Source organism: Anomaloglossus baeobatrachus, chromosome 1 (assembly GCF_048569485.1).
Source record: "Anomaloglossus baeobatrachus isolate aAnoBae1 chromosome 1, aAnoBae1.hap1, whole genome shotgun sequence".
Lineage (NCBI taxonomy): Eukaryota > Metazoa > Chordata > Amphibia > Anura > Aromobatidae > Anomaloglossus > Anomaloglossus baeobatrachus.
Genome location: NC_134353.1, coordinates 855,770,443 through 855,783,011, shown reverse-complemented (window position 1 = coordinate 855,783,011; position 12,569 = coordinate 855,770,443).

Below are 12,569 nucleotides of genomic sequence, written 5' to 3'. Positions count from 1 at the left end.
CGGCACATGATCCAAGGCACACCACATCCTCTGTAAAACATGGTGGAGGCAACGTGATGGCATGGGCATGCATGGCTTTCAATGGCACTGGGTCACTTGTGTTTATTGATGACATAACAGCAGACAAGAGTAGCCGGATGAATTCTGAAGTGTACCGGGATATACTTTCAGCCCAGATTCAGCCAAATGCCGCAAAGTTGATCGGACGGCGCTTCATAGTACAGATGGACAATGACCCCAAGCATACAGCCAAAGCTACCCAGGAGTTCATGAGTGCAAAAAAGTGGAACATTCTGCAATGGCCAAGTCAATCACCAGATCTTAACCCAATTGAGCATGCATTTCACTTGCTCAAATCCAGACTTAAGACGGAAAGACCCACAAACAAGCAAGACCTGAAGGCTGCGGCTGTAAAGGCCTGGCAAAGCATTAAGAAGGAGGAAACCCAGCGTTTGGTGATGTCCATGGGTTCCAGACTTAAGGCAGTGATTGCCTCCAAAGGATTCGCAACAAAATATTGAAAATAAAAATATTTTGTTTGGGATTGGTTTATTTGTCCAATTACTTTTGACCTCCTAAAATGTGGAGTGTTTGTAAAGAAATGTGTACAATTCCTACAATTTCTATCAGATATTTTTGTTCAAACCTTCAAATTAAACGTTACAATCTGCACTTGAATTCTGTTGTAGAGGTTTCATTTCAAATCCAATGTGGTGGCAAGCAGAGCCCAACTCGCGAAAATTGTGTCACTGTCCAAATATTTCTGGACCTAACTGTACATAGTAGTACTGGTATTTACAGAATCTGCATAACATAGAGAGCAATGCATATGACTGAATAGAACATTTACACTATTGAAGCTGCCCTACACCTGCTCTGCATGTATCACAGCCTATGTAATCTGAGTAGAGCCACTGTTACTTCACAGTGCCTTCATAACAACTGTACACATATTCTAACATAAATATGTAGTTTAGTACAATGATTCCTACCGGGATCCACTAGTCAGGAGGAACGATTGAAGAAAAGGAACTGGAGCCAGCTATAGCACCTCTGAATCCTATGGAGGCTCCAAGACATCTGCATCTCCAACTCAGGAAGGGAAGGGAAAAGGGGCAGTCCAAGGAAGTATCTTTTCCTTAAAGCAACAGGCTCCAACCCATAGAAATACTGTGGAGATGTATGAGGAAAACACTTAAAACATAAGAAAGCCAACAGTGACCTCTTGTGGGCAACAAACGATATTACCCTTATCCTATTTAATGAATAGAAGACAGAACACTGTACATAAAAACGCATGTTTTGGAAGGAAAAAAAACAGCTGTAAAAAACATGCATTTTTTTATTGCGTTTGTGCGTCTTTTCCCAGGCTTTTTTTCACATGCTTTTTTTGTGCAGTTTTTAATCATGGCCATCGCAGGGTTCAGGCTCCTTCTGCTCGGTGCGGTGCCTGCGCCACTCCCAGCAGATTGACTCCTTAAATGCTGCAATCAATACAATTGCAGCATTCAGGAAGCAGTGAGAGGAACCGCTTAGATCTCCCTGGCGATCGTGTCCCTTTAATGCGATCACAGGGATCCGACCACTGCCATGGTAACCCTGGGTCATCACCATGATGACCATGGGTTACTGAGGTATGGATCACCTCACAGACCAGGGCACCTACCTCACCGTAGTTCTTGCAGCAAGGTCCTGCGGTAAAGACCGTGAGATGAGAAAATATCTGCTGACACTGGTTATGTGGACAAGGTGCAGGGAACGCCGGTGATCTCGCAAGGTGAACAGAGTTCTTGTCGGTGGATCTGCAGGAAACCCTGGCGATCCGTCGGAATGAACTCGATTCACCTTGTGACGTCACCAGAGTTCTCTGCAGCAAGGTCCCGTGGTATAGACCGTGAGATGAGGGAATAGCTGCAGAGAAACCCAGTGACGTCAAAAAAGCACATAAAAACACACAAAAAAAGCAACGTGTGCATTACACATGCTTTTTTCCTGGGTTTTCCACTGACTATTGAAGCAGGAAAAAATGCGGAAACAATTGACATGCTGCTTCTTTTTTCTGCAACAAAAACTGCAAGGAAAAAAAGCAGCGTGTGCACAGTAAGTCGCGATTCTCATAGACCAGAGGTCTCAAACACGCGGCCCCTGAGGCTGCTTGTTGCGGACCGAGTCCCCGCATTCCCCGTGATGATCTATGCAGGGGGCTGGTGCCAGCAGGGCTTTACTACAGTTGATGCATTTGCGGCACAGCGCTCGCTAGGAGCTCTCTCCAACAGGGGTGGAACAATCGTGGTCACAGGGGTCGGCACTGCAACCGACCGGGGCTCATGGGGCCCGAAAAACTCAGCACTTGTTTCAGCTTAATGTGCGCCCAAGTGCGCAGATCCAGTTGAAATATATTGCAGCACAGACCGTCTGGTCCCTGCACTGCACATTGCAGCGTTACAGGAGGCAGCAGCCGTTCTGGAGCTCATAAGTGATGCCCTGGCGCCGTCAGGTGGTCACAGAGGTAAATAACACCCTACATAACACCTTCCCACACAAGGGTTCCATCAGCCACAAAATCCTAGCCACCCCCCCCAGGGTAAGAAGGACACACCAGTGGGCAGGACCAGTCGGATTGGGAGCGCCCACCTAGGGGTCTTGAGGATGCAGGGGCGGGAACAAGTCAGATCAGTTTTGAGTTTGAAGTGGAGAGGAGGGACAGTGACAGACTGTCAGGAGGAAAGCTGAGCCTAGTGAGAGTAGACAGGGTAGTGGCCCTGGACTACTGGCTAGGTGGCAAGCAGTGGATCGTGTCCAAAGGCGACGGGAATACGGTCGTGGGAGATCCAGAGTGGACCGGGACAGGGTTGGAGCCCACCGGTACCGACAGCGTAGATCTGGTCCAGAAACCATGCACAGGCGGGGTACTTGGACCTTAGTTAGAAGACGGTTGCAAGCCCCTTCTCTAATTCACCAGACTGGTAGCAGGTTTCAGCCTAGCTCCAGAAGTGCAGCCCAGATAGAGCGAACCGGCAGCCCACCGCGGGGAATAGGGTATCCAAAATCACCCACTGAAATCCCAAGGGTCAGTGTTCGTGGGCAACGGCTCCTCAGGTACACAACACACCGGGTGCGGATTTCTCGCGTTCCACACGGGTTAAATCAACACAAGAAAATTGCAGAGTGGCGGAGGAAGGGACATCGGTACACCATCCCGGGTGTGGAACTTGTGTACACCTGGACGCGGCAGCCGGCCACTGACACCTTGGTTAACCAACGGACTTGTGTGCAATTATTCCACAGTGAGTACACCAACACTCCCTGGTCTGGCCCGGCGCGCCACCTCCGGCCTGCTTTACTCCCAGTATTATGTACACTGAGCCCCGGGGCAACCATCCCTACCCACGGAAGGGTTAACATCCAGCTGCCATCCCATCGCCACCGGGTGCTCCCCAACTGCAGCGGTGGTGCTACTTCTCACCACACACCGTGGGGGGCATCACGAAGCACTTGCAGCAATCCCGTACATATACGTCTCCTTTTTATTTGAGTGTCCGCGCGACCCAAGGGTCCGGAAATCCCTCGAGCCACTGCGGATCCGGATCTGAGGAGCCCGGCTGCTACTGACGTGGGGGCGGCACACATACATGTCCCAACTACTTAAGCAATTGCATATTCACTGATCTCCATACCTATATTCCCGCCCACCTCTTTCTACTGAAGCCAGTGATCACCCGGCCGCTGGCTTTGAGCATCTGCTGGGCAATGGATCCCCCACTGGGTCCCTTACAGTCTTTCCTCCAGCATACAGCACATATGCTGCATGTTCCATCCATCAGAAGAGAGGAGAAATGCTGAGCACAACCATCCCCGGAGCCTCACAGGAGTAAGCCTCGCCTACTGGGAGTAAGCCCCGCCCACCGGCACAGAGCTGCTGGGGAGTCTCAGGTCTGTACAGGGAGTGCTGCAGAAATATAGGTAAACAAACCCCTGACCAATCGCAATAATTCGGACACCAAACTGCACTCACCCAGTACCGAATTCACACCCCGCACGCCACTTGTACCACCAGACATGCCACCCACAATTTCCACTTCCGTAAAGTTAGAAAAAGCAGGTCCCGGAACAGCCGTTACAAGTTCTTGCGTCGCGCTCTAGTCTGTTCCTCATCACCTGAAACGTCTTCGTTGATGTCGTTCTCTGAAAAGGACCCAGGACAAGGGAGCCCACCATTCTGCCAGCTCAACCTGTGACCTGATCCACCCACAACTGTTGGTGACTGTGATGTTTGCGTCGCCCTCTTCTGCGGTCCTTCCTCTGCCTGTTGTGGTTCTAAACAACCACAAGAGGCATGCCGAACAGCATCCCTGCTAGATCCTCCTGCCCTCGATGATGTCCTGTCTCCGTCCGGGCCACTCCTCCGCTCCTTCCGGCATCCAGACCCCCCAGAAGCAGGTCGCTTCCGTGTCACCGCCGCCAAAGCCCTGTGACACCGCACAGGCTGCAAGTCCTGGGATGAGGCCCACTGAGCCACTTCCGGGTCCCTGAAGGATGCCCCGGGGTCCCCTGATGTCACCCCCGGGTCACCAGAGATCTGTTTGGGATTCTGCGATGTCACTTCCGGGTCACCAATGGACGCATTGGGACCCCGCAATGTCACTTTTGGGTCACTGGAGGACGCGCTTAGGCCCCGCGACGTCACTTTCAGGTCGCCGAAAGACATTTTGGGAACCCGTAGCGTCACTTCCGGGCCACCAGGGGACGCCTGGGACTCTGCGACGTCACTTCCGGGCCACCAGGGGATGCCTGCGATTCTGCAACGTCACTTCTGGGCCACCAGAGGATGCCTGGGACTCCGCGACGTTACTTCCGGGTCACCAGAGGACGCCCCGGGAGTCCGCGACATCACTTCCGGGTCAGCTTACACGGGCACTGAGTCACATGACTGCGCCACCGGGTCATGCGGCCACAACGCACGTATCATCGGCTCGTGCCTTAACCTGGAAGGGGAGAGGAGGGCGGCGTCACTCACCGCACTGCCGCCTTGATGCCTGTGGCCCGGCTTCCGGAAAAGGCCTCTGGATGCTGTTGCTCCTGGATCTCCCGCTGCAGCCAATGCCGATGGTCTTCTGCTGCTTTGGTTCCGTCGCCGACTCCTGAGTCTCAACTCCGGGCTGAGACGTTCGGGATGTCTTGACCTTCTCTGCCACTTTGGAGGCAGGGGGGTCGCAGAATCTTCTACACCGCCACCGTCCACGGACCACCACTGTAGCTGCTCCTGCAGCCATCGCTGTCCCTGTTGTTCGGCCTTCCTTTTGATCTCCTCCATGAGGCCCTGCATTCTGGCAGTCTTTGGGATCCAAACGAGTCGGGATGCTGTCCAAGTAAAAAGCAACTCATCTCCTCTCATCTGCTGAATTCTAACTCCGCTTTCTGCTTATAGCAATGAAATGGTGTATATCATTAGTTCTAACTCTGCTTGCTCTTGGATGTTGAAATCTTATCTCACTTGCTCATGAGGTTTATGATCCTGCTAGCATGCAAGCATGTTTGTTGTTATTGCAACTTATTGCCTCTATTTGTCTAAAGTTAGCTGATTGATTGATTAATGCGCTAAATTGACCCAGATCTAGGCACAAACCTTCCTATATAAGTAGACCTAGCTAAGGGGAAGCATTTGTGCAGGGGACATTTGTGTAGATTTTAAACAAGTGCTGATTTTAATAAGTGCACAGCAGTTATACATGACAGTTGTACAGGGCAGGAGACAGGTAAGGCATGCAAATGCAAAACAATCAAACAAAATGTTTCCACCCTATGTATTTGTATCATTTATATGATAGCTGCTTCAATCCCTCATTTCTACCGCTCTTTCACACACCCACTGCACTCCATCCATATCAGTCCCTCTTTCCTCCCATCTCCTCTGTACTGTTCTCACGCTCTTTTCAAAATGATAAACCATTCAGATCCATTTGCTCCCATCATGCAATGTAATAGACACTCTCATAAATCTCTTACCCATAGCTGACTCTCTATTCTCCTTCTCCTTTTAGTAGGAGATATTGCACCTAATCCAGGCCCTTCTTATAATAGTATGTTCAATTCCTTCCCTGGCATACTCAGAAAACCCCTAAATCCCATTAATATTACTTGCATGCCTTCTGTCTCTTTTAACTGTGGCCTTTGAAACTCACGCTCAGCATGTAACAAACTCTCCTTTATCCATGAGTTCTTTCTTTCCAACTCCCTTAACCTCCTGGCTCTTACCGAGACCTGGATTCAGCAGTCAGACACCACTGCTGATGCTGCTCTCTCATATGGTGGCCTACAATTTTCTCACACCCCTAGACTTGACAACAGATCAGGTGGAGGTGTTGGTCTGCTGCTTTCCCCAAACTGCACTTTTCAGGTCATCCTTCCTGTCCCCTCACTTATCTTCCCTTCATTTGAGGTCCACACTGTCAGGCTTTACAGACCCTTCTGCAAGTAGCAGTTGTGTATCGCCCTCCAGGCCCAACCAGTCAGTTCTTGGATCATTTCGTCACCTGGCTTCCACATTTCCTAGCCTGTGACTTACCCACTCTTGTCATGGGGGACTTTAACATCCCTATTGATGATCCCCTCTCCCCAGCTGCCGCTCATCTTTTATCTCTAACCTCCTCTCTTGGCCTTTCACAACTAAGTAACTACTACACATGAAACGCTGGACCTGGTCTTCTCCCGCCTCTGCTCAGTGAATGATTTCACCTCCCCCCTCCCACTCTCTGACCACAACCTTCCTTCATTCTTGGTCAAGAGCTGGCAACCCACTCAGGACACCCCCACTTACCTCCCATATAGGAACATATACGCCATTAACACCCAGAAATTTCTGAAGAAGTTGCAGTCATCATTGGCCCAAATATCCTCCCTCTCATGTCCTGACTCTGCTGTAAAACATTACAATGAAACCTTGCAGAGCGCCCTGGATGAAGCTGCTCCAGCTATATGCAGAACAGCTTGGCGCAGATGGCACCAGCCCTGGCACACGTTGCAGACACGCTTTCTCCAGCGGCGCTACAGGTGCGCTGAACTTCTGTGGAGAAAATCCAATCTAGGTAGATAAATGGGAAAGATTCAGCTCACCCCTCTTCACTCCTGGTCACACCTCCGACGCACGGAAACACCCTGACCCGGGTGGGAAATCACATAAAGAGTTAAGAAACAATATCCAGCGTCTCCAGGAGGATTAGATGTAAAATTAAGTCTTTATTCGATATTAAAAGTATTATCCATCAACACACAGCAAATACAGAGGCAGGTAGAAAAGAGGAGCTTTTTCCTACGCGTTTCGACCTATGCAGGTCTTAGTCATGGAATGGAATGTGTGTTGATGGATAATACTTTAATATCGAATAAAGACTTCATTTTACATCTAATCCTCCTGGAGACGCTGGATATTGTTTCTTAAAATCCAATCTAGCTGAATATTTGATCCAGTATATGTTTATGCTCAAAACATACAATGCTGCCCTTCACCTCTCCAAACAAGTGTACTTTAACACTCTCATCACCTCTCTAGCCAACAATCCTAAACAACTCTTTGATACTTTCCATTCCCTCCTCAGACCAAGAGTCCTGGCCCCAACCACCAACCTCAGGGCAGATGACCTGGCCAATTATTTTAAAGAAAAAATTGACCATCTACGCTAGGAAATTTCCTAACAGCCTCATAACATCACACATTGTCTGCCCTCCTACACTTCATCTAGCACACTTTCACTCTTTGATCCAGTCACAGAAGAAGAAGTTACTAGGCTCCTTGCATCCTCTCGCATACTACTGTAGCAGTGACCATATTCCCTCATATCTCCTTAAATCTGTCACCCCAGCTGTCACCACTCACCTAACTAAAATATTCACTCTCTCTCTCTCCTCTGGTGTCTTTCCCTCCTCCTTCAAACATGCCAGCATACACCCATTACTTAAAAAACCATCCCTGGATCAAAATTGTGCCGCTAACTACAGACCTGTCTCTAATCTCCCCTTCATATTCAAACTATTGGAACGCTTGGTCCACTCCCGTTTAATCCGCTATCTGTCAGATAACTCTTTCATTGACCCTCTACAATCCGGTTTCCGCTCCTTGCACTCTACTGAAACTGCTCTTACTAAAGTCTCTAATGATCTACTAACAGCTAAATCTAATGGTCACTACTCCCTGCTGATCCTCCTGGATCTCTCTGCTGCATTTGATACTGTGGAGCACCAGCAACTCCTCACTATGCTCCGCTGTATCGGGCTCAAGGACATCGTTCTTTCTTGGTTCTCCTCTTACCTCTCTGACCGCTCATTCACTGTATCTTTTGCCGGCTTCTCTTCCTCTCCTCTTCCCCTTATGGTTGGGGTTCCTCAGGGTTCAGTCCTAGGCCCCCTCCTTTTCTCTCTATACACTGCCCCTATTGGACAAATGATCAGCAGATTGAGTTTCCAGTACCATCTCTATGCTGATGACACCCAACTGTACACATCTTCTCCTGACATCACCTTTGCATTATTACAAAATACTACCAATTGTCTGTCCGCCGTCTCAAACATCATGTCATCACTCTATCTAAAACTGAACCTGTCAAAAACTGAACTCCTCATGTTTCCTTCCCTCCTTCAACCTTCCGAAATCCAATATTACCAGTTCTGTGTGTGGTTCTACCATTACGCCCCAGCAGCATGCCCGCTGTCTTGGGGATATATTTGACTCGGATCTCTCCTTCACTCCCCACATTCGTTCAATCGCTCGCTTATGTCAATTCCACCTCAAATACATCTCTAGAATTCGTCCTTTTCTTACCGTTGACTCTGCAAAAACTCTTACTGTCACTCTCATTCATTCTCACCTGGATTATTGTAATCCTTTACTAATTGGTCTCCCTGTTACTAACCTCCCCTCGCTCCAACCCATCCTGAATGCTGCAGCCAGGATCATTTTCCTCTCCAATCACTGATGCCTCTGCTCTGTGCCAGTCATTGCATTGGTTGCCTATCCACTACAGAATCCAACATTAAACTTATCACTCTCACTCACAAAGCTCTTCATGGTTCCGCACCACCTTACATCTCATCTCTGTCTATCACCCTACCCATGTCCTCCACTCTGCTAATGACCTAAGACTGACATCCTCAACAATTCGAAACTCCCACTCCCGCCTTCAAGATTTCTCACGAGCTGCGCCACTGCTCTGGAACACACTACCAAGAACAATCCAATTAATTCCCAACATCCACACCTTTAAGCGGGCCTTAAAAGCACATTTCTTTAGACTAGCCTATCACCTCTTCACCCTGATCTAACCTAGTTCCTCTCTGCCCTTCATAAAATTTACATCCAATTTTTGTCCCCTGTATCTTTTAACTCCATTCCTCTCCATGTACTTTTTTACACTCTGTACCTGTATAACTTCTGGCTGGTGACCGGTCCACGCAGCTGGTTTTGAATACCCTATTAAATCGATGGCTGGACCATTTATGACAAGCTTTTTTCCCCATCCACCTTTTGTGCCTCCCCTATTTCCTCATAGACTGTAAGCTTACGAGCAGGGCCCTCACTCCTCCTGGTATCTTAATTTTGTTACTTTGTATTGTTGTTTGTACATGTCCCCTCTAAATTGTAAAGTAATGTGGAATATGCTGGCGCTATAGAAATAAAAATTATTATTATTATTATATTATTATAAATATAAGAGACTCCTGAGGAGTTTGTAGCCCTCTCTCTTGCACTGCCATTGCTCTGTAGTAGACAGTAGCAGGATGCTCCAGAGAAACACAATGCGACCTGAAATGAGTACTGGAGCTCCCTGAACGATGACTCTAGCCCCACTGGCCTCTTCTATCCTCCTATTTGCCTCTCACAGTTGCACTCTTCTGCCCCCCTCCCCCACAGCTGCACTCTCCTGCCCCCTCCTCCACAGCTGCACTCCCCTGTCCCCCTTCCCCACAGCTGCACTCTCCTGTTCCTCTCCCCCACATGTGCACTCTCCTGCCCCCCTCACCCACAGCTGCACTATCCTGCTCCCTCCCCCACAGCTGCACTCTCTTGTCCCACTCCACCACTACCCTCTTATATCCTCCTATTTGCCTTTCACAGCTGCACTGTCCTGCCCCCCTCCCCCACAGGTACACTCTTGTCCCCTATCCCACAGATGCACTCTCCTGCCCCACTCCACCACTACCTTCTTCTATCCTACTATTTGCCTCTCACTGCTGCACTGTCCTGTCCCCCTCCCCCACAGTTGCAATCTCCTGCCCACTTCCCCACTGCCCTGTAACTGATAATATACCTCACCGCTGTCCTGTGATGGTGGCCGGGTCTCCTCATCTTCATGGTTTGCTGTCAGACATCCAATTTCTTATTTCTTTGTATATACAGTGTGAACAAAATGCTCACATGTACAGTATATGAAGAGAAATCTAGTGTATATGACTGCATTTGTGTGAATGTGTACACATGTGGAATTTTTAAAATTCAGATACTAAAGAAGCAGAATTAATACTAAAAGGGCCAAAAAACCCTCTTAAAATACCAAAACTCATGTACCATTAAAAAAAAAAAAAAAAAAAATACTATTTTTAGATGCAAATGGATAAATCTCTAATGTTATTTATAGCACAATATAATGTACAGAAAAAAAAATGGATAGGGCTATACACTGTGTGCAGAATTATTAGGCAAGTTGTATTTTTGTGGATTTTTTTTTATTATTGATCAACAACTATGTTCTCAATCAACCCAACAGACTCATAAATATCAAAGCTTAATATTTTTGGAAGTTGGAGTGGGTTTTATTTAGACTTGGCTATCTTAGAAGGATATCTGTATGTGCAGGTAACTATTACTGTGCAGAATTATTAGGCAACTTAATAAAAACCAAATATATTCCCATCTCACTTGTTTATTTTCACCAGATAAACCAATATAACTACACACAATTTAGAAATAAACATTTCTGACATAGAGAAACAAAACCGCCAAAAAATTAGTGACCAATATAGCCACCTTTCTTTATGATCACACTCAACAGCCTACAATCCATAGATTCCGTCAGTTGCTTGATCTGTTTACGATCAACATTGCGTGCAGCAGCCACCACAGCCTCCCAGACACTGTTCCGAGAGGTGTACTGTTTTCCCTACCTGTAGATCATACATTTTATGAGGGACCACAGGTTCTCCATGGGGTTCAGATCAGATGAACAAGGGGGCCATGTCATTAATTTTTCATCTTTTAGACCTTTACTGGCCAGCCACGATGTGGAGTAGTTGGATGCATGTGATGGAGCTTTGTCCTGCATGAAAATCATGTTTTTCTTGAAAGATACCGACTTCTTCCTGTACCACTGCTTGAAGAAGTTGTCTTCCAGAAACTGGCAGTAGGTCTGGGAGTTGAGCTTCACTCCATCCTCAACCCGCAAAGTTCCCACAAGTTCATCTTTGATGATACCAACCCATACCAGTACCCCACCTCCACCTTGCTGGCATCTGAGTCGGAGTGCAGCTCTCTACCCTTTACTGATACAGCCTCTGGCCCATGCATCTGGTCCATTAAGAGTCACTCTCATTTCATCAGTCCATAAAACCTCTGAAAAATCAGTCTTAAGATATTTCTTGGCCCAGTCTTGTCATTTTATCTTATGTTTCTTGTTCAAAGGTAGTCGTTTTTCAGCCTTCCTTACCTTGGCCATGTCCCTGAGTATGGCACACCTTGTGCTTTTTGATACTCCAGTAACGTTGCAGCTCTGAAATATGGCCAAACTGGTGGCAAATGGCATCTTGGCAGCTTCACGCTTGATTTTCCTCAATCCATGGGCAGTTATTTTGCGCCTTTTTTGTCCAACACGCTTCTTGCGACCCTGTTGGCTATTTGCCATAAAACGCTTAATTGTTCGGTGATCATGTTTTAAAACTTTGGCAATTTCAAGACTGCTGCATCCCTCTGCAAGACATATCACAATTTTGGACTTTTCAAAGCCCGTCAAATCTCCCTTCTGACCCATTTTGCCAAAGGAGAGGAAGTTGCCTAATAATTAAGCACCCCTTATATAGGATGTTAATGTCATTACACCACCCCCCCCCCCCTCATTACAGAGATGCACATCACCTCATTTACTTAATTGGTAGTTGGCGCTCAAGCCTATACAGCTTGGAGTAGGACAACATGTATTAAAATTATCATGTGATCAAAATACTCATTTGCCTAATAATTCTGCACACAGTGTATACCAGGATGGAGGACAAATATACAACAATGGGATGGGAAAGCTGGGTACTGGGGGAAAGGGCTCTTTCCCTCAGCACCCAGTTTCCCCATGCTCTGCTATACATTTTTCCCTAAGCACCCAGCTTTCCCATGCTCTGATATCCCTCAGAACCCAGATTTCATATATTCTGATATCTTTATTGTCCTCAACACCCAGCTGATGCCGAGTGCTGGGTCATCCCACCCACCCACCCGCTCTGCTATACATCTTTCTCTTAGCACTCAACTTTCTCATGTTTTGCTATACATCTTTCCCTCACCACCCAGCTTTCCCATGCTCTGATATCAAGGG